The sequence below is a fragment of the Musca domestica genome, unplaced genomic scaffold (assembly GCF_030504385.1).
Source record: "Musca domestica strain aabys unplaced genomic scaffold, Musca_domestica.polishedcontigs.V.1.1 57, whole genome shotgun sequence".
NCBI classification, from domain to species: Eukaryota; Metazoa; Arthropoda; class Insecta; order Diptera; family Muscidae; genus Musca; species Musca domestica.
The window spans coordinates 1575861-1590546 of record NW_026712358.1 but is presented as its reverse complement, the minus strand read 5'-3'; positions in this window follow the sequence as shown (position 1 = coordinate 1590546).

The following is a 14686-nucleotide window of genomic DNA, read 5'->3' as shown; positions in this document are numbered from 1 at the left end:
CTGCGAACCACTTCCGGTACATCACCCACAAGGGGTCACAATTATCAATGCCTTTATCTGTCATAACTTGCGAAACAAGTCGATGATTCTTTACAACTTGCTATATCTAAATATTTCTCTCAACCAGAAACATGAGATGAATATGGAAAGATTTTCTTGTAATTGTGCCCATACTATTTTAATGTGTATTAGGAAAAAGTATATCAAATAAAAAGCAGTAAGTTCGGTCGGGCCGAGCTTTGAATACCCTCTACCATTTGGAAAGGATTTGGATATTAAAAAATACTTTTAAAAATCATAAAAATACCGAATATAGAGAGTTATCGTAATATGGGGGTATATACGAAAATGTGGACCTGCACAGCCAAGTTTTGTCATAGTCCATTACAATATTCAAATAGGAAACTTGAAAAAATCCGGTAAATAATATCGCAAAAACATCATAATACCGAATACGAAATATGAAAAAAATTGGTGAATAATGTCATTAAAGTCATCAAAATACCGATCATTTCCAATACCAAAAGCCCTGTAGACCAAACACACATCTGAGTAAATTTTATCAACCTACTACAAACGCCTCGGAAGCTAGAGTGATTTCCACAGATGGACAGACAGACGGATGGACATCACTAAATCAACATTGAATCATTGCTGATATCTATATATACGCTGATTCAAAGTGAAACACACTGACTTGGTTCATTTTTGCTTTGAATAAAAACGAAAATGACAGTCGTGGACTTAGGTTTTTTAACGTTATCTTTGGAACGAAACACTTTTTGACATTGTGCTTTACAGAGTAAACAGAGTTGCCATATGCGGGGACATTGGCACTAGTTTCGGCATTTTTTATTTTTCATGACTTGGTTCGGTATAGCAGTGAGCCCTTCATATATAGGTAGATAAAGGGTAGAAAATGTAGTTCTAATCGGTATAGCTCCCATACATTGTTCCTACCCAAAGCCATAATATTCATCCCACAACGATGATCCAATCAGCTGTCAATTCAATCAGCTTAAAGGTCCTCTGTGAAATTTCCTGAAATCAGTTTCGAGATATAGTTCCATATATATTTTTTAGTCAATTTGCCGGGAAGTTAATCTAATATGGTTGTTAATTCTTTACGAGACATCATATGGAACAAAGAAATATTTCAATTTAGATTCAGTTGTAGTACTCTTCACTACTTCCCTATGCTACGCAGAGATTTGTTTAATATATAGTATGGTGTAGGGTATTACACATTTTTATTTGATGCTGCTTCGGATTAACAATCCTCCTGTAGAAACTGGGAAAGCAAACTGTTTTTGTTAATTTGTTTTCGCATCCAGCTATTGTGGCCAATGCAATGAAATCGAAGAAGAATGAAATCATTCATGCATAACAGGACAATCAACATTTCATTTAATTATTTCATGAACTCTTGCCAATATCCCATATTTACTTGCCTTATTATACCAAAGAAGGCAGAGAGAATGACAACTTTACCTCCTTGTGACGACGGCTGATAACGACAGGGAACAAAAGAAACCTCAGAGGTAAGGATGGTGAACCAATTATACTGCAATATTTCACATTCGTTCACATTTCCTTTTTTCCGTTTCTTACGTCTCTTCCGTTCGGTCGGTCGGTCGGTCGCTCGCTCGATGCCAGTGCCAAAGAAAGTGCTGCACATTTGCCTTTATCCTTTTTTTTTTTGAAGAGTTTATTGCTGTAATTTACATTTACATTGAACGAGTAAAAGACTTTTCTCCATTCATACATTTGTTTTGTCGATAGTTGCAATTGTGTATATGTGTGTGTGTGAGTGTGTATTTTTCTCAGCTGGGAATATTGAATGCAGGCAGACAGGCAGGTATTCCAGCATTGTTTGTAGCTGTTTAATGCTTTGCTGCCTTTCTACAAAAGAGAGGCTGGGAAACCCAAAGAATAGTATTAAATTCATCATCAAAAGCGAGTATGTAGTCAATGGTTTTTTGTGTCCTTTTTCGCAATTCTGGGAAAGAAGCTTTCCCTTGGCATCGATGTTGACACACACACACACAAATGCTTGACTCTTATACGTCTCTGCCATATGCAATTTGTGTGTGGGAAATTTCTATTTGCAAGATTCTAATAAAGCTTGTCACAGTTGTAGTGGAAAATTTCTGACGATATGATGGGTACGTATTTGAGCTTGTTTCATAAAGTCTGTAAACTCTTTGGTAAATGTTGATTTGAACATGATTGGAATTGGAATTTGTTGGATAATATAAAACCGCCAAATAATTTATCCACAAGATACGCAAGAATTGATCTCTTTTCTGAGTTCAAATTTTAGAACAGTTTCAAAATTCTTTTATAAAGTTCAGATATATTTGCTATTTCGTTCATCAATTTTTCCTTCATTCCACAAAATGTATCTTAAAATATTCTTATTCTAAGACAAAAAAAAAAAATGTTTCAAGTCTTTTAATTGGTTTTCAACGAAATAATTAATTTTTAAGGTTTCGGCTGGATAGTACTTAAATACCCGCTAATCTTTACGAAAACCATCGATATGTCTGAATAATAGATACTCAAAAATATTTAATTTCTAATTTTAGATTTTTCCAGCAGTCTGCCAAGTTGTACTTGTCGCTTGTCATAATTCCTGTGACTCTCCCTCCCTTGTTGTTCACCCACACCCATGTCAATGAAAATTTAATTTCTCAACATGAAAAACATTTCAGACAAAAACATAATTCCAAATTTAATTCAAAGGATTCTGTAGAGCATGTTAAATCGTGCATAGATAAAAAGGGGGAGAAGGGTGGCGGGCAGGCAGGAGCACTAAGCCACTGCACGTAGAAAATGTTATTTTTAGTTACAGCACTACGACACCAGCTTTGACGTGTTCACGAGAAAGCATAGCGCCGTGGATTATAAATAATAGTCCTGTTTTATTTATTCTTTTCAAAAAAAAAAAAAAAAAGTGAGTAATAACCACAAGAACCATTACTATTATTATTTCTTCAAATTCAAGTGTTTATTATGGTGAATTATTTCTCTAGAACCAAGCGAGAATATCATTTCCAAATCCACTTCTATTTTTATGTTTTCTCGCAAAAGTGAACTATAAGTAAAAAACATGTCTTATATACACACAAAACGTGTTGTCTACGTTATTATTATTTTTTTTCTAGTTGGCGTTCGCTTGTATTTTTGGGGAACTTTTTCACATTACAACAACATTTACTTGTAACTTATTGTGCCAGTTTGGGTTTCATTTGCTGAAAATGTTTCAGATTGGATGGGAGATTGCAATGCAGATGCATTATTTACAAACCACACCACACGCGGCATGTGTTAGGAACGGTATTCTGTTCATGAAGTTTCAATTTTTTGGGAAACAACAACAAAGTAAAGCACAACCACAAATGTTGTTGCTTGAATTTCGACAACATTGTTGGCGTTAACCACCGAAATCGGTAAAAATTCAAACCAGCTTTAAAAATGTAAATAAAAGTCAGTGAATCACCTGGAGTTGTAGAATTTAGTTACGTTAAATGAAAACATCCAAAATGGGTTTTTATTTCGACCGGGTCGGACTTTATTAATATCCACTATAGGAAACCAAGGAAAATGACTAAAACTGACTGAATCGAAATTCGAAATTTTAGAGAAATACACTTAGAGGTACAAAGCGGGAAAAATCAGTAGGAAACGGTAGTAAAAAATAGACTTGAATATACAGGGTGATATAAAAAAATGCACCAAAGTCAAACACCACAATTTTCACTTTTCTTTTTAATTTTATTAAATGAAATTAAAAAATGTCGGAAATAGCATCATATTTTATAATAAGTTGAGATTTGTTCGAATTTGTCTCCTTTGGCAAGAAATATGGTCTTCACACGGCCAATGAAACCGCCACACGCTGCCTAAATGTTGCTCTGCGGTATTTTGGCCCGTTCCCGGCAAAGCGCTTGCTTGAGGTGATCGACACATTGGTATTTTTTAGTGCCAACCTTGCTTTCTAAAAAACTCCAGACTTGTGTCTGTCCAACGGATTGTTATCCGAAGATTTTGGTGGGCATTTCGGCTACTTCGACGGGGGTGACGATCAAGTCGCTTCTTCACTTTTCGAACCATTTCTGCTGATGTTGCTATTTTCTTCAGTACACTTTCTTTGCATTAATCCTCAATAATAGGTTTAAATCACCTTTAACAATTCCAAGAGGACGAATGATCTATATAATTTAAAATAGAAACCAGAAGGTCAGATCTACATCGCGCCCTGAGAGAAGACACAACCTTTTAACCCAAAACCAACATTGTGTCGTATGATATACTTTAAGGTTAACAGATGTACTTGAAAGAATTAGGCTGACCTAAGTTGAAGTTATGGCAAAAGTTCTTGTTTAGATTTTCACCACTTGGGCGCCACTGTCCGAAATGCCAACTAAATATAAATAAGGGGATGGAGCCCATCCATTTGTCATCATTAAACTGACAGTCGTATTTGCCTTCGCATCTTATATTCCAACAGATAACCATTCGCATAAGTATAAGGAAAGAAATGCGGACAGGAGTACTATCCACTTAACGAACACCAGTGTCCCAATGAGAAAATGAATACTTATTTTACACTTTTCTCGGAGTGGTAATTACGGTTAGTTGTGTTGTCAGTATTATGTTGACAGTTACGCATTTTGGTGAACTTATGTGAATTAGCAAGCGATAACTTCATAGTCTGGTCCGAGGTTGCAAATGATAAGAAATGACAATGAAATATACATATTGTTCGCACCAGAGGAAGTACGTGTTACCAAAATAACTACAAAATGGATCGCTCTGTTTCAGAACTGCAATATTGTGAAACTTTTTAATACGATTTCCCTCTTTTCCTTTAAGAAATCGTAAAAAATACAAAACCGGTGGATTCCTAAATAACAGAGCAAAGGTCTGTATGTTGCTAGAACACAAATCTTGTTACGCTATTTAATTTCTTGACTTTAATTTCAAATATATCACAAACCTATTTTGTAATATTTGCTTTAACCTTTTCATCCTTATGTTAGACGAAAACGTAACTGATTTTTTTGCGAAGATGTCCCCTGGCTGTTTCAATTGTTTCATTTAAAATATCCTAATTTATCATTTTACTCGAACTTCTTGTCGATGAGATAAATATTGTTGTTGTTGTCAGTCAATTATGAATGTCATTGTCTTTTGATGACGGCAACTACAACTTTCCACAACGACGACTATCGACCGTCATCGTTGTCAGCACCATCCAGGCAATTCCACTTACCATCGTCGGCATTATCGTCGACATCAACACTAGAACATTACCATCATTAGCTAAACGACACAAACTTGTCCGCAGCACCCAAGCGGATGTGCTTAAATAGAACTTGTCCGCCATTCATAATGACAACGCAAATTATTACAAGCTTTCACAGTACTTTATCTTTTCTACTACGCACACAAGCGCATTCCTGCTGACAAACGCCCCCTCGTGCCGATGGCGGAGGAAGTGGAGGGTGACAATGTAAATCTGTTGCTTTTATGAAGATTTCCTTCATTTGACTGCGGAGAGGAAGCTGACTGTGACTGTTTGAAGCAGCTAAAGAATCGCACGAGGGCGTTTTACCGGCCCAGTTGAAATTTATAAATTACTGACATTCACATCCTGAAACATGTGTCAATCGCTTGACTAAAATATGCCGATGCTCACAAATGTCACCGGCCAGCAAATGAAGAGTCTGAAGTTCACTGGGCAAAGTAAATACTTCGGGGAAATGCAAAACCATGTTGTTGACATTAAATGACGAAGTTAATTTTCTATGTTTGTGTGAGTACAGCATTACAGATATTTACTATCATTTGTGGTGGCAATGTTGAAGTAATGACATGGTTATCTTTGGAATTATTTGCGAAGGGGTTGTTGATTTAAATGAATAGTAATATGGTTGTTATAACTGCATTTGGATCGTATACTCATACGAATTGGCAGCGAATACAGATTAATCATACGACGATAATATTTTGTTGATGTACTGCATTATGGATAAGAAGAAAATAATTTGCTACAAACATTACTTAAGTTTCTGAAAAATTGTTGTTGCAGTTTTTACAAATCGTTCCTGCTTAGTTGTCAAAGGAAATTATTATTTTGATATCATAAAGGCAGATTTTTCATTCTTGCAGTTCTGGAATAGATACATTTTTAATCAGCTCGCTCGTTTTTTCTTATTTTGAAGAACTCTAAAATTTTGTAGACATTTATGTTAAAATGTTATAAAATGGAATGTATGATCTACACCTAGGTATGATTCCGTATAGGTCATAAGTATGGTATAGCCTGCTTGGGGTGTTTCCGTTCAATTCCACATATTTTGAAGGTATTCATCACTACATTAAAAAATTAAATTAAATTAAATACAATTTGGATTTTTTGTTACAATATATGGAGTTGACATTTCTTATTTAGGTATCTTAGTGAGGTTCTAAATTCTTGCAAAAGGAGTTATTACTAAATTGTATTTGCATAAAAGCAGATTTTAGGTAACTTGAGTGTCTAAACTATATTTTCCATTCGATTTGACTATAATGTAAGGTTTTTGTTTTTTGGAAGGATCAATATGGACACGACAGTGCGAAAATTGACAATATATGCCCTCTCCATCAAAATCCAACTTTTGGAATAATGTGTGTGACATAAAATGTGACATAGGCATCCGACATTCTTCGAATTTCACACATTTCCATAATTTTATTAACCAAAGATCTGGTGAAAAGATGTATCGGTCTACTCCTTTTGGTACCTACCTTACAAGGGGTCAAAGTTTTGGACAGCCCTAAATTCGTAATACGAGAAATGAGCTACCGATTCCTTCCGACGGATCTTCATATTTCTATCAAAACATATATACATATCTATATATATATATATATATATATATATATATATATATATATATATATATATATATATATATATATATATATATATATATATTTTTTTTTTTTTTTTTAGATCAACACTCGAAATATACACTTGTCGCGAGCTAACCCCTCTAACCTGGTCTTTGACGCCACCCAAAAGTATTAAAGTAATTTTGTTGTTGTATACGAAAGCATAGTTATTATTCGGAATTATTTGTACTTTTCCTCCTCTTTATATCACCACAACACATTTTTTGTATATTTTCGAATTATTTGTAATTAAAATTTCGGGAAGTATCCTAAGATTTTATAGGAAAGAGGTTCACTTACTGATTTTAAGTGTTCAATAAGCTTTGATTATTATTAAATATTTTTGCCACCAAAACACGACTTTGAGCATTTTTGGCTTTCGATGCAAAGGCTTTTTGGTTACTTTGCTTTCGTATGTTTTATATTGTAGTCTTTTTACAATCACCACAATTTTATTACGACAGCATATTCTCCTATTTTCTTTAAGTATACAATTTATTATTTTGAAAAGTTAGTCACTTAGAAACATAACAAACTTAATACAAAGAATACATGTATCTTTTACTTGTATCTGCCTTTCTCTCTTTTGTTTTTTAGTACTGCCACGTCTCCTTCAAAATGCTCGAGTCTTCAACATAAGTTTGTTTGTCCCTTTTTCTTCTAATTGAAAAAAGGACATATCTGTGCTGCTATTTATGATGTTTGCTTAATGTTATCACACTTCCTTAACTACGGTCGTGTAACAAACAGGATATTTCCGGGACAATTCCACATGTATTTGATTTGATATCTCGGGATGATGGCTCGCACGTATGTAGTACATAAGTATGTATGTAGGTATGTTTACGATTGTTTTTGTTGTGTCTGTACATAAATAGGTTCATAAAGTTGCAATAACTTGCTTGAAGAGGGCAAATTCTTAGAAGCGAATGGTGGTAAAAAATTCTTTTGATTTAGAAAAAAGTTTTCTTTTTCCTCGCTAGTTACGAAATAAAATTAGGCTGACAGATGATGATAATGTGCTACACACAGGAGAACGGCACCAGCAGCGACAGAACCGCTAAGTCTACATTCGTTGTGGGAAATGGAACTGTTATCAGTTAAGGAACAGTCGGCAGAGAGTATTCAGCATGCAAAGTGTATTGGCTGTTTTAATTCATAATTTATAACTTTGGTTAAAAGTAAAAAATAAAATTGATATTTCAGATTTGATACGAACAAAGGATTTCAATTGTTGGATGCGATAACAAATAAACCTTTTCTTGTTGAACTTTTTATCAAATATACAAACTAATAATTATTTGTGTATATAAAAATAATTTACAAATTAAACACAATAACATGTTGTGGTTAAAACAAATTGAATTGAGTTTAAAATAATGAAAATTCATTGAAAATTAAAAAACAATGTAAATGTAATTTTTTTAAACGATGTTAGTTATGCAATTGTTCCATTATGTATGTATGCAAATCAAGAAACTAAAATTCATAAAATATTTAATTTGTTTATTGTTCACTTTCGTCCTCTGCATTCGTCATAAATTCAAAAAAAAAAAAAATAATAAATATTTACTTACTCCTTGTTTGATAATGGCAAATTGTGATTATTTATTCATATGAATTTCGGGTATTTACCTAAAAATAAATAAAAAAAATATAGAAAAATAGATTTTTTTTTATTCACAGAGTTGAAGAATGATGTAAAATATTTCAAAATGCTACGTGCCAAAATTAAATTTTGAAGCATGGGAAAAAATTGAAATAGGATAATTTGCATATGTTTGCAGAACAGTTCATGTCATGATGACATATCATGGAATACATCATTACATGCATATATTTTGTGTGTGTGTGTATGTAAACATGTGATGTGATGATAGATGAAATCGTCGTAACTTGTCTTGGGATTTGAAATTCCATCTACAATTCTTTCTAGAAGAACATATTAAATTCCATGTTCTATTTATATTAGTAATGCAAATCAAAAAATTTGAATTTGTTTCTTTTTTGTTTTTGTTTTTTTTTTTTTGCGATGTGTAAAATCGTATACACATACAGGGTGAGATGAAAAAACTGCAACCAACTTCAGACTGCTATCATTTCTAAGCCACTCGTCCGACAGCTTTTAAAATTATTCCAGTGACAGCTCATTATATTGTTTACATGCGTAGAAAAGCAGTTTGGTGAGAATATTCCAGAAAAAAAGTTATTCGTCATGGAATTCAAGGGTGATAGTGTGCTTCCTTTAAAAATAATAAATAATAAAATACCGCAGAGCAACATTCGGGCAGCGTGTGACGGTTTCATTTGCCATGTGAAGGCCATAATTCTAGCCAAAGGTGACCAATTCGAACAAATCTAAACTTATTCTAAAATGTGATGCTTTTTCCGACATTTTTTGATTTCATTCAATAAAGTTTAAAAAAAATATGTAAAAATTATGGCGTTTGACTTTGTTGCCATTTTTTTATCTCACCCTGTTTATCAGCATATGCATATGGATTTTTTTTTTGGGTTACTTCATTACGAAGTTCATAGAACACGTTCTGGGTTCCAAGAACACAAGTTGAACTGCTCATTGACATTGTTTTTCTATTTTTAGGAATGTAATAAACTTCTTGTGTATTGATGTTGTTATGCTCGATTGACGTTTAAAAAAGAATTTGAAACAGAAGCTGAAGGTCATTCTCTGCAAGAGAATATTTCTGAAATGAGTCCTTGATATCATGTAAACTTTTTAGCTGTTGTCAGTAGAGATGAAAACATCAGCCGATAGGAACATGACTAGGTACAGAAAATATTTGACTGGTAGATTGATGAGATTAATTTGTGGATTTGTGATGTCACAGAATAAATGACAGACGCCCACATATGCTGTCCAATCTTGGACTAAATTTAGAATGCTTGAGGAAATTTTTACAATAAGTAAATCGAATAAATCTGGTAAACAATTAATAGCATCTTGATAATTAAGAACAAAGACTTTAAAAAAATGAAGGACGATTTTAGCAAAAGCCCTATTTAAATATGAAAATTGTATTTATAAGTAAGTATTTGTTATATTAACCATTATTTCCTCTCAATTTTCAAGTTTTGCAAATCTCTTCAAATATTTTATGAGTCTGAAAATTTAATTTTGCTATTTCCATAATTGTTTTCAATAATTTATTGAAGGGATTCCTAATTTCATTTCCCTTCTACGCTGAAACTTTTTGTTTTTATCTCAAAGATTTTTTGCCATTTAATATGTTACTGAGGATTTCCAAATTTACTTGCCCTGTTTGGACTCCTCGTTTTGTTTTCTTTTGTTTACAACTTTGTTGTTGTAGTGTTAGTAACATTATTTAGCACTTATATTTAAAAAGCTTTAGTTTGCTCTTTGTTTGATTCAGTTTTTATAGTTCGGGAAACTTTTTCTCTCACATTTTGAACATACTTTGCCATCAATATATGGGGGACTCAACTTTCCCTCCACTATTTCGATGCTGGAACTTAGTGGCACTGGTGTTTGTAATTGTTGAAATATTGTTCGGATGTATTTTTAATTAATTAAAAATAAAAAGCGGAACAAGTGTTGTTTGCCATCTATTTTCATTGTTTCTTTTTGGCGAAACATATTTTAATGACAACTAAAGGGGCGAATTAATGGAATAATGAGTTTTAAATTATTTCGCTTTCAAGTGGAGAAAATGCGGGATAACTCCCTGATAAACTGAAATTTGTGGGAACGTAATTAAAGTGACTAGGATTAATGTAAATATTTGATATATTTTAGGCCACATAATGATATCATAATTACAAAGGGATGCTGAGACAAAGCAGAAACTATTTCATTCGATATTATTTAACTGTAATTTACATTGAATAACTTGTTCAAGGCGAAAATGGCAACAGTTGTCTGTAAGTAACTTTTGATGGAATGCATATAGTTCTAATTAAATATTTTGAGTATTCCTGGTAGTAATTTTTCATTTTTCAAATAAAATATATGGGAAATAAATGATAAAGCAGATGTATATTTGATATACCCAAACATACGAGACTGTAGGTATGTCGAAGGTAGTAGCCGATTTTGGATTTATTTGTAGTGAAAAAATATATTCTCAAAAAAGTTCATTTGGGTCTTTTAACATCTACCATTGTAGACGGTAGTAGTAAGGAAAAATTTAAAATAAGGCGTATTTGTCAGGGTCATTTGCATATTTGTTTCTAACATTTTCTCAAGCAGCGAATTTCTAAGATACTGGAATTTCAAATAATATCTACCTATAGTGGAATTTAAATTTTAAATGTTTTCCTTGCGCTGTCTTTCGTCAGCGTGTTTATTTGTAGAAATGCTTTTTACCACCCGTATGCTGAGCTTCGATTCCAGGAAAAGCCACTTATTCATGCGGAAATCAATTCTTCAAATTATGTTTGTAGCAGCAGCAAGTGTTGTACGGTCTGATTGTGGTATTCATTCCGCAAATTGAAATTTCTGCATATCGGACAAAGCAAGTGCTGCTCAGGGAGAGTGTGTGTGTATTTGCGGTGTGGGTGTTAGTGTGTGTGCTATTGAGATTCGTTTACCAATTTTCCTAAATGGTTTCATAAATAATTTTATGAAATTTAATGAAATTGATTTAAAGTATAAACAACTAAGTTAATTTGCCTTTCTTTGTGGGAATAATATCCTAAAATTAAATTAGTAGTTCTTAACTACAATATTATGAAGAAAAATTTTGTTTTAATTTAATTTCTTAAATATTTTTAAAAGCTATGATGGAACATTTGGACATTTTAAGACATGAGCATGTGTATAAGAGGTTTGTATAAGACTTCAATAAAAGAAACAACATTATTTTCATTATTCACGCATTTCCGAAGCAGCAATAAAAATTGATGAACAACACTCAATAATGTTAATTTCGTCATTTTGAGGACAACAGAGGAATATATCACCCACCCCAACAAGGGCTGTGAGGTCACTATTCAATGAAATTTAAATTAAATTTTGTATTGAAGATGGTTCTCGACTACTTTTGATGCTAGTTCCAAAGTGGTAAAATTAGTTTTTAGTGGTAATTAAATTAAAAAAATTAAATAAAATAAATCCTTAATTTTATAATATAACTGACAAATACCCTCTGCTTCGTATATTCGTATATTAATATTAATTTATTTTTTTAAAAGATAATTTTTAATACCAAATATAATATATTTAATAAAAGATCACATTTTTTTACTATCAAGTTATACATAGAATGACTAATTTCAATACACATTTGTTTGAGATTTCCATCTCTATCCATTTCCCAAATACCAAATTTAATACAATTTAGTACTTTTTTAGCATATATTTTCAAGTCAACCTCAATATATCAACCCTACCGCACAAAATGTTATCCAAGTATAAAATTTTAGATTTCCAGCTCTATTTCTACCAAAAATACCTACTTTTTTAGTACGGATTTCAAAAAATATTTTTCAACCCTAACACAAATCCAAAACCACCGCTTTACATTAACCCCATTCCCAAGAATTGCTTCTCACACCAAATTTCAAGGTTTTACACCAGGGGTTCCCATAATTCAAAATTGTACCAAAATTAGAGAATTTTAGTAATTTTGGTACTCGAATTGTTAGAAGCTAAGTTAGTATTATTTAGTACTTTTGAGTACGTATTTTTAAATTCGGCGCCATGTATCAAAAAAACTGCATAAAACCAAGTTTAGTACCATTTAGTACATTTCTTTCAGAATCACCTCTAAATCTCATTCATACAACCTAACAGTGATTCTAATGTCAAATTTCAGATTTCCAAGAGTAACCGTTGGCGCAATAGAAAATCTACTACCATTTATTACCTTTCTTACGCTTGCTGAACGCATTTCAAAATTCAACGCTTTATCTTAACCCTACCAACCAGCAGAGACCCTAATACAAACATTTGAAATTTCCAGATCAATCCGTTTTACCGAATGAAATGCCAATTAGTACAGTTGTTACACATAGCACACATATCCCACAACTCCTACTTATAACAACACTACTTGCCACAATATTTTTTTTATACCAAATGTCAAGATTTTAGCTGTATCCGTTCACAGAATACCAAAAGGTTGAAGAACTTTTAGTACACTTCTAGTCCTAATTTTCAAAAAACCAGCTTTATCTCACCCCTACCCACCATCACTGACCCACATGTGAAATTTCTAGAAAATACATCTAATTATATTTATTTCCACCACAAAGCGCTAAAAATTTGAAAATTGTAAACGATTCTGAAGAATGGTTTTCTGTGTCCATCACATTAATCCGCCAGTTCGAGTTCATTAACTTTTTCCAAGGCTTAACTCTATCCTTGTTTTAAGAGTCCTCGAGAAGTTTACACTTTCGATATTATTTGGGCGCCACTTACGACAGTACAATTATCAACCACTATCTGGCATCAATCAATATCTGCCTGATATTATCTTACATTATTTTATCATAATAAAATGGTGCTGTAACAATTATAGAATGTACTGTTTTTTTTTTTTTTTTTTTTTTTTTTCTAAAATAACTTTTGTTTCAAGTCCAATTTAAGATTTTAAACGCCTTTTTTGTTTTCAAAATTTTCGGGTTTCACAGCATAATTTCGGTTTCTGACTCATTTATGGACAACAATTGTTTTCATCCGTTAGCAGTGAGTTTTAATTAACTTTATTGGAAAATACACTCAACTAGATTAAATATGTTTCTCTTTGTCCGAAATATTTGTTCATTGGCTGTAATTCGTTTGCCTGCATCCGCTCCATGTTTACTTGCTTTTATGACATTCCTGTGTTTTATGGCCAAAGTAAATAGCATTTTACGGCCTTCTCTATGTTTGAATTACTGACATTCAGTCAGTCACTCTGTCGATATTTGGAAATGCTTTTGTGGCTAAGAATTTAAATGGTACGACCACAACTTATTGGGCATTTACATTAAAATAAATATTCGCATTTAAATGGCTGCTAATTGAATTCTTTATGCATCGAAACCTCAATATGAAAGTAAACACTTTTGATGATTGAATGGAAGTCCCCGAAATTAAGGACGAATACATTGCTGGTGTGTATGTGTGCGGGACGTGTTTGTGTGAACAACCCCCCTCATCCACCTTATCCACGGTGTAGCCATACAGATCATTTATTTGGTTTTATTTAAATCCGAACATGATATACGAACAAAGAAAATACCATGCAAACATAAGAGGCAGGTGAAATCAAAATATTTGACTTGGCTGATGATAAGTAAAACGCATTGCAATGGGAAAAAAAGCCACAAGAAAATCTCACTTTAAACAGCATAAAGCGATTCAATCTTTCGTCTTTCGGGCTTAAATGCTTCAAAATGACGGTCGCGTGTCAATGTGTGAGTGCGATTGTGCGTGCGTACGTGTGTGCGAATGGCGCTCACATTTCAGGCCCAAAGTTAAAAAGTTTGTGTTTAAAGGAAATAAAGCAAGAATCCAAAGCGAAAAAAATGTGAACGGAAGCATTTGAATGAATTTCGCATGAAGAATGCCCGTGATGTGGATATGATGTGGATACAAACGACAGCCGAGGACCGCTAGACACTCATCAGCCAGGTGTTACTGACTGACTGGCTGACTGACTTGCCACAGGAGAATGAAAATGTGAAAGCAAAACAAACAAAGTGATGCTGTGATAAATTTATACTTTCGGCTCATTTCTTATTCAATTAACACTTGAACAGCCCTCGAGCACGAGAC